The sequence below is a fragment of the Gracilinanus agilis genome, chromosome 3 (genome assembly GCF_016433145.1).
Source record: "Gracilinanus agilis isolate LMUSP501 chromosome 3, AgileGrace, whole genome shotgun sequence".
Taxonomy (NCBI): domain Eukaryota; kingdom Metazoa; phylum Chordata; class Mammalia; order Didelphimorphia; family Didelphidae; genus Gracilinanus; species Gracilinanus agilis.
The window spans coordinates 183,940,251-183,948,422 of NC_058132.1; the positions used below are offsets into that span (position 1 = coordinate 183,940,251).

General features: G+C 36.3%; 1 pseudogene; it reads right to left on the bottom strand.

Annotated features, from left to right (window-relative positions):
* Positions 1 to 4,118: 4,118 nt before the first annotated feature.
* On the bottom strand, positions 4,119 to 7,612 carry LOC123241347 (annotated as a pseudogene).
* Between the last annotated feature and the right edge of the window lie 560 nt (positions 7,613 to 8,172).

Here is an 8,172-nt window from a genome sequence, read left to right on the forward strand (position 1 = left end):
GTGTAGGGTGTGAGATGTTGATCTAAACCTAATCTCTCCCATATTGTTTTCCAAATTTCCCAGCAGTTTTTGTCAAATAGTGGATTCATGTCCCAAAAGTTGGGCTCTTTGGGTTTATCATACATTGTCTTGCTGACATCATTAACCCCGAGTCTATTCCACTGATCCTCCCTTCTGTCTCTTAGCCATATTGATTTAATGACTGCTGCTTTATAGTATAGTTTGATATCTGGTACTGCTAGGCCCCCTTCCTTCACATTTTTTTTCATTATTTCCTTTGATATTCTTGATCTTTTGTTATTCCAAATGAAATTTGTTATAGTTTTTCCTAATTCAGTAAAGAAGTTTTTTGGTAATTTGATAGGTATGGCGCTAAATAGGTAAATTAATTTGAGTAGGATGTTCATTTTTATTATGTTAGCTCGTCCTACCCATGAACAGTTAATGGTTTTCCAATTGTTGAGGTCCAGTTTTATTTGTTTGGAAAGTTTTTTGTAGTTGTTTTCATATAATAGCTGTGTTTGTTTTGTTAGATTGATTCCCAAGTATTTTATATTGTCTAGGGTGATTTTAAATGGTGTTTCTCTTTCTACCTCCTGCTGTTCTAATTTGTTGGAAATGTATAGAAATGCTGATGATTTATGTGCATTTATTTTGTATCCTGCCACTTTGCTAAAGTTGTTGATTATTTCTACCAGCCTCTTAGTTGATTCTCTAGGATTGTTTAAGTATACCATCATATCATCTGCAAAGAGTGATAGCTTAGTCTCCTCATTGCCTATTTTGATACCTTCAATTTCTTTTACTTCTCTAATTTCTATTGCTAGTATTTCTAGTATTATGTTGAATAATAGGGGCGATAATGGGCATCCTTGTTTCACTCCTGATCTTATTGGGAAGGCTTCTAATTTATCCCCATTGCATATAATGCTTGTTGATGGTTTTAGGTATATATTGTTTATTATTTTTAGGAAGGGTCCTTCTATTCCTATACTTTTCAATGTTTTCAATAAGAATGGATGCTGTATTTTGTCAAAGGCAAGTCACTTAGTTTTATCCTAGGGTCTATTATTCAGTCTACAACTGTTAGTCTGGGATTCCCTTTAGGTGGATTCTCATGGGAACAGGGAACAAGCACAAGCTTTGGGGGTCTCCAACCTATAAACTATTTATAAAACTTGGGGTTCTTTCAATCTTACTAGGCCACAAGTTTGGGGTCTCTAGACTTCATGTCCAGTTTCAACTGGGTTTTTTTTGCAAGCTTCAAGTTTGCCCCAGCCCCCTGAGAACTTACCCCAAGGGAAGTCCCAGACTCCCCCAAGTGGGACTGAACAATAGACCTTGAAGTCTTTGGTAACTCCAGGTTGGAGTGGGACTAGTGAACATAGTTAAATGTTAAATATCCTTTTTTGTCTTAGTAGCTTCTCTCATTGTATTAAAGTTCTTTCCTAGGAAGCCTAACTCTTGGTTTGACATTTTCCTTTTATATTCATTGTAGTAGACTACTCCCTGATACCCCAGCTGCTGGCTGCAGCCTCTTTCCCAAGTCTGCTTGCAATCTGTAAATGATTCCCAAATGCTATTACCCTTTGGAGAATCATTTTGTAGAGTGATCCTCTCAGAGATACTGTCCCCAGAAGCTCAGAGTTCTGACTCTGTGTAGTATCTTGGCACCTGGCTCTGTGATATTGGCCAATTATTGGACCTATCTCATTCCTGATTAAAGACTTTGTTTTTGCTGACTACTTTAGTAGTTCTGTGTTTTTTCCAAGTTAACAGTGGAAAAGGCCCATTGAACTATAGAAATTCTGAATTAGTGGGCATTTAAAAAATAATTCAGTCTTTTCATTTTCAAATGCCTGTCTGCTGAAATTCTTTTTTTCAAGGCCATCCTCAGATGAAACATTTTTCAGGAGACCTTTCTTGATCTCCCCATATAGAAATGAATCATCCTCATAGTCATGATTCTTTTACTTCACTATCTCTTTTGCCTTATGCATGCTCCAGCTGAAAAATTCCTGTAAGGAAGAAGAGACTATAGCTTTCTACCTCTAAATTTATGATGGAATGAAGATGTAATTTTCATAGTTGATTACAAGCTGATCATGAATATTTAACAGTTTAAGACACACTACACAGAATAAATAAAAAATATACTAGACAGATGCATGTCTTTTTTCATCTTCACATCCTTGGCATCATGTGCATGGTAAGAACTTAATAAAAGTTCATTTAATTGACTTAAATTTCAACTTGAAAATCAACAATTTGATTCAACTTCCAACTCTCTGGGTTCTTCCATAGCCAATCCAGGGACTTCTCCTTCTAGAGTGTTTCTGCCTCAGTGGTCCCTCTACTGATCCATGAGTTCCTGCTTGGAACTCCATTTGGGGATGTGCCCAAGCCAACTATGCTCACAATTCTACTCCTGATTCTGTACTCATGTGGATTTCTCTTCTTATCCTCTTTTAATTACTCTCAAGTATTATCTTCCTCCACTGAAATATAAGCTCCTTAAAGAGAATGACTGTCTTTCTTTTTCCTTTTATATGTCTTCATAGTGGTTAGCAAAGTGCCTGGCACATAGTAAGTGCTTAATAAATATTTTTTCCTATCTGAATTGAATAGAGAACAAGATTTGGAGTAGGCAGATCTATTGTAGGTACTTAAATGCATATTGATTTGTGAAAATTTTACTAATGCTAAATTCCTTAGGAAAAGTTAGGATTGTTATTTGGTTTCAACTTGAAGTCTTCCTTACTAGTTTTCAATCTTAAGTATGCATGGTTCTACTAAATTCCATCTCTTTTGACTTATTCCAGTTTCAGTACTGAATTCACTCATCGAATAGTCCTCCTGAGAGTCTCACCTTATTTACTTGTAACTACTACGATTTTCTTTTGCTCATTTTAGTCAATAGCTTTGGGACTTTCTTTAGAATTAATATGTCTAGCATTGTCCTTCAGAGTCCATAACCTATATCCCTCAACAGCTGATGAAAACTTGGACAACAAAACACGGAAATATTAAAAGTAAAAACTTACTCCTTCGAAAGGCTATTAAAGAGAACTGAATTTGAGTCAGAGAACTTGGTTTTTACTCCCAATAGTGACATTTAAGATCTATATAAACTTGGGCAAATAACAATTTCTCAAGGCCTCAGTAACTCCATCAGTAAAATGATGGGGTTGGATTAGATGACCACTAAAGTTTCTCCTCATTCTAAATTTATGACCCTATAAAGATCTCATATTAACCCTTGATTACATGCTGATTATGAAGTTAATAGTTTAAAACACACAGAACTGAGAGGCACAAATAATATATATATATATATATATATATAATATACATATAGAATTATTACCATTTGACTTTAAGTTAACATAAAAGAAAATAAAACTCTATCAAATAGATTTAGTAGTACAAAATAATTCTTCCTTTCCCCTCTAATCACAAAGAATCCCTTAAATTGAACAGTAAGCATCTTTTACCCCTTTAAATGTATATATACATATATAGGCAACTAGTAGATAGAGCACTTGACTTGGAACAGGAAGACTCATCTTTCTGAATTCAAATCTGGCCTCAGATACTTACTAGTTATGTGACCTTGGAAAAGTCACTTAACCCAGTTTACCTTAGTTTATCATCTATAAAATGAGTTTGAGAAGGAAATTGTAAACCAATCTTGTATCACTGCAAGAAAACCCCAAATAGAATGGATGATCAACAAAATATATGCATATACAAAAATACATATACACATAAAATATTTATATACATTTATATAAACTCATATAAATGTATATAAATATTTTATGGGTATAAATACACAAATATATGTATATGTATGTGTGTGCATATAGGCATACACATTACTGGTGAAAAGTGAGATTCTAATGAATGAAAAACACTGGGGAGATACTAAAGCTATGATTCTCATTTCTGTGTTTCACGGCTGCAAAGGAATATGGAAAACGGAAGAGAGTTTAGCATCTCAGTGACAACAAAGTGAGTTATGATGAGTTGGGTAATAGACACGAGAGATTGTCCTGTCCAGTTCCCTCATATTTCTAATCCAGACAACTGTGTAATAAATGAACAATATGGCAACCTCAGTTGGCTGAATGTTTGGTCCATTTCATATTGAGAATTAGATGGTCATAGACAAATCTAGACCCACCAGAAATGCCACAAGCAGCCTCCTCATGCTGGTGAAAGCTAATGAAGACAAAGCCAATGGACTGGTCAGTGGTCTTATCCTGGGCCAGGAAGATTCTGGAAATATATTATTTATGACTGAAACAGCTCTTCTAAGTTAGTCTCTCAAGTATCTTCTGACAGGTTGATGACTCTTATGGGCTCATTGTCATAAATTTTCCTATTGGGCTGCATTGATGCCCTTCTGTGACTCACTCTTGTACATTTAATGGTACATATTTCCTTGTCTTGTTCTGGGGCTTTGCTCCAACTTTTTAGGCATCTTCTCATTCCCCTCAGTGAACAGCTCCAGCTGTTCAGCTAGGTTCTTTCTGTCTGGGTCCTAGCCTGTGTTTGTAGGGACATATGTTGTCCAATGGATGCCCTTGAAAATGTGACATGACACAATCTTCTGCACCTTCCACTTTATGCATTGGGTCCTCCTTCTCCTGCTAATTCAAGTCTTCTTTGTTAGTAATAAATGTCATAGAAACATCATTACTCATTAACAGTAGTGGTGACCACATTTGAGCCAGGGGGATCCAATTCTGAGTTGTCAAATTTCTTCCAGTTCTTTCTTTTTGAAATAGCATTAGATTCCTTATGAATTTCAATCCTAAAGGTACAGACAAACTTGAATTTTTTGCTGTGTTCTTCTATCTTACATATAGTAATGATTTTAATATTCTTATTGATGACTTCTTAGAGGCAGGAAAGGAGCACCTGCTATTAATTCTGGGTCATTGTTGGGCTCTTCTGTGGTCAATTGAATCATCCTGTGGAGCTCACCAGTGATGCATTTGTCATTATTTCCTTCTTCTTCCATTAAGTCAGCCCAGCTGAGCGTTGAGTCAGTGTCAACTCAGTATCCTCTCAGTCTAGTGACTTAACTAAGTTATACATGTAACTAGTGGAAGATGCAGGATTTTAATGCAAGTTCTCAGATTCTAAATCCAACTCTCCTTCCACTGTGCCACACTGCCTTTGGCCAGAAAGTACCAGATATTGTGCATTCCAAAAGAGGACAAAAATCTTTGATTGGGATACTAAATTTTCACTTTGGAATCCAGTGTTCAAGTTGGTTGGTTGAGATATGGAATTTTCTATCAAAGGAATATAATAATTAAAAATGAGACTTTCCTGCAATTGACCCAGGTCTTTATTCACAACTCAGAAATATTGACAAGATGAAAAGTATCAGAATCCTCAAACTTTCAAAGACCCTGTTCTTATATCAAACATCATAATGCATTTTTCTCTCCTCTTTCCTTTCTGTCTTTTTGTAGCAAAAAGATCCTTAATACTTTTTTGTTATGCCTATCAGGTTACTTTGTTATTGTTGTTCAGTCATTTTGAGTCATGTCTAACTCTTGATGATCTCATTTTGGATTTTCTTACCAAAGACATTGTAGTGATTTTCAATTTCCTTTTATAGCTCATTTTACAGATGAGGTCACAGCTGGGAAGTGAGGTCAGATTTGAACTCTGTAAAATGATACTTCAGTATGAATATGCAACTGCTAAGTTCTGGGTTGGAGAGAAAGAACTATAATGTACTAAAAAAAACCCTTACCTTCCATCTTAGAATAAATACTAAGTATTGGTTCCAGGGCAGAAGAACAGTAATGACTGGGCAGTTGAAATTAAGTAACTTGCCCAGGGACACAGCTAGGAAGTGGCTAAGACCAAATTTGAATCCAGGACCTCTTATCTCTAGGCCTGGCTTTCTATACAATGAGCCACCTAGCTGCCCTTAAAATCTCTTTTAGGGGGCAGCTGGGTAGCTCAGTGGAGTGAGAGTCAGGCCTAGAGACAGGAGGTCCTAGGTTCAAACCCGGCCTCAGCCACTTCCCAGCTGTATGACCCTGGGCAAGTCACTTGACCCCCATTGCCCACCCTTACCAATCATCCACCTATGAGACAATACACCGAAGTACAAGGGTTTAAAAAAAATTAAAAAAAATCTCTTTTAAAGGCAAAGTTCATACTGCTTTTTCCCTGAGGTCCCATCTATTTCTGTGATTCTGATATTATAGTAAGAAAGTCATTTAAGGACAGTAGTTGCAATAGAAATGCCTAATGGGTTTCGAAAATCAATATTATCTTCAAAATACATATTTCAAATATTTTCATAGAAAGAATTCATGTTGAGTTGTGAAAATCAACTTTGAACTCACTCACAAAATAAGCTTAAAAAACCTTTAAGATGCAGCATGAAGAACAGTCTGACCCAATGTTTCTTGTCCTCCACCAAGTGCCCACCAAGCTTCCAGCTTTCCCTCTATTTGCAGTCTTTTGGACTTAGTTCCTTCTACTTTAGGCAATACTTTCTAAAACACACACACACACACACACACACACACACACACACACACACACACACACACACACTTTCTTCTTCCTTTCCTTTCCTCTTCCACATTTTCCACTAACCCTCAGAAATCTCTCTCTCTACTCTGTTTGTTTTCTGTTTCTCTTTCTGTCTATCTGTTCTTCTCTGTTTCTCTCCCTGATTGTGTTTTCCCCTTTATTTTCCCCTTTCTTCTCTTCTCTGTCTCTGTCTTTGATAGTTCTCAGTCTCTCTTTGTCTCTGTGTTTTTTTCTGTCTCTCCCTTTTTGTTTCTCTTTTCAGTCTTTCTGTTTTAATAAGATCAACATTGGGGGGGGGCAGTTGAGTAGCTTAGTGGATTGAGGGCCAAGCCTAGAGGTCCTAGGTTCAAATCTGACCTAAAACACTTCCTAGCCATGTGACCCTGGGCAAGTCACTTGACCCCCATTGCCTAGCCCTTACCACTTTTCTGCCTTGGAGCCAATATACAGTATTGACTCCAAGATGGAAGGTAAGGGTTTAAAAAAAAAGATCAACATCAGGGATGAAAAATATTACTAGCAAAAAAGCCATTCTTTTAAAATGTAAGCAAAACACGTCATCAGTTTTTTTTTTTTACCTTTCAGAATGCCATGCTGTGGGGGTTTATAGCCTAATTGTGGAGTTTACATGGACAGAAAACCATAACATACAATATCAAAATCATATCCTAAGTACATTATATAGGTAAAAAATATGCCATGTGAAATGCAAGGGGAAATCCTCATGTTGATGGGTTTATGAGTAATTAATGAAAGCTCCATGGAGGAGGTAATGCCAGAGTTGGACTTTTTTGAGGGGAGGTATATATTTTGTATCTCCTGACATGTGTACATACATTTTTTCCTGAAATAATTTAAATTCTTTGAATACAAATTTATTTTTGTCTTTGTATCTCCAGTCTAGCATGGTGACTAAGAAACTGGAAAGCAAAGTGGATAGAACAGAAGGCCTAGAGTGAGGAAGATTTTAGTTCAAATCCTACATAGATTCAAGCTGTGTCATCCATGGGACAAGTCGTTTAATTGCTGTTCGTCTCATTTTTTTCAACTATGAAAAGGGGGGAAGTAATAGCACTTGCCATGCAGGGTTTTTGTGAAAATCAAATGATATAATGCATTTTGAATTTTTCCTGCATGTAAGTAGGTGCTATATAGGTATTTAATCCCTTCTCTTTTGAAATCAAATAGCTTAACATATATAAAGTTGTTTTTAAACCTTGGAAGCACAATGGAATGAGCTGGTGAAGGAAATGACAATCCACTCCAGTTTCTGTGCCAAGAAAATCTGAAATGATGTCTTGAAAACTCAGACATGACTGAAATGCCTAAACAACAAAAACAACAACTTATTTACATGAGGCTTCCTCAAGGAGAATGTAAACTTTGAGGGCAATGGCAGTGTTTTCCCCCTTCTTTGTATGCCCAGCATTTAACACAATGCATGGAAAATAACAAATCTTTAAAATACTTATTGAATGTTGACTGAAGGATGTCTAGGGGTTTAGTTTAAGGGGGAAATTCAAACACCTCCCTGAAATGTCTGGGGCTCAGGCCATCATAAAAGAGAGTACAAACAGTTAACATTATAGAAGAGGAATT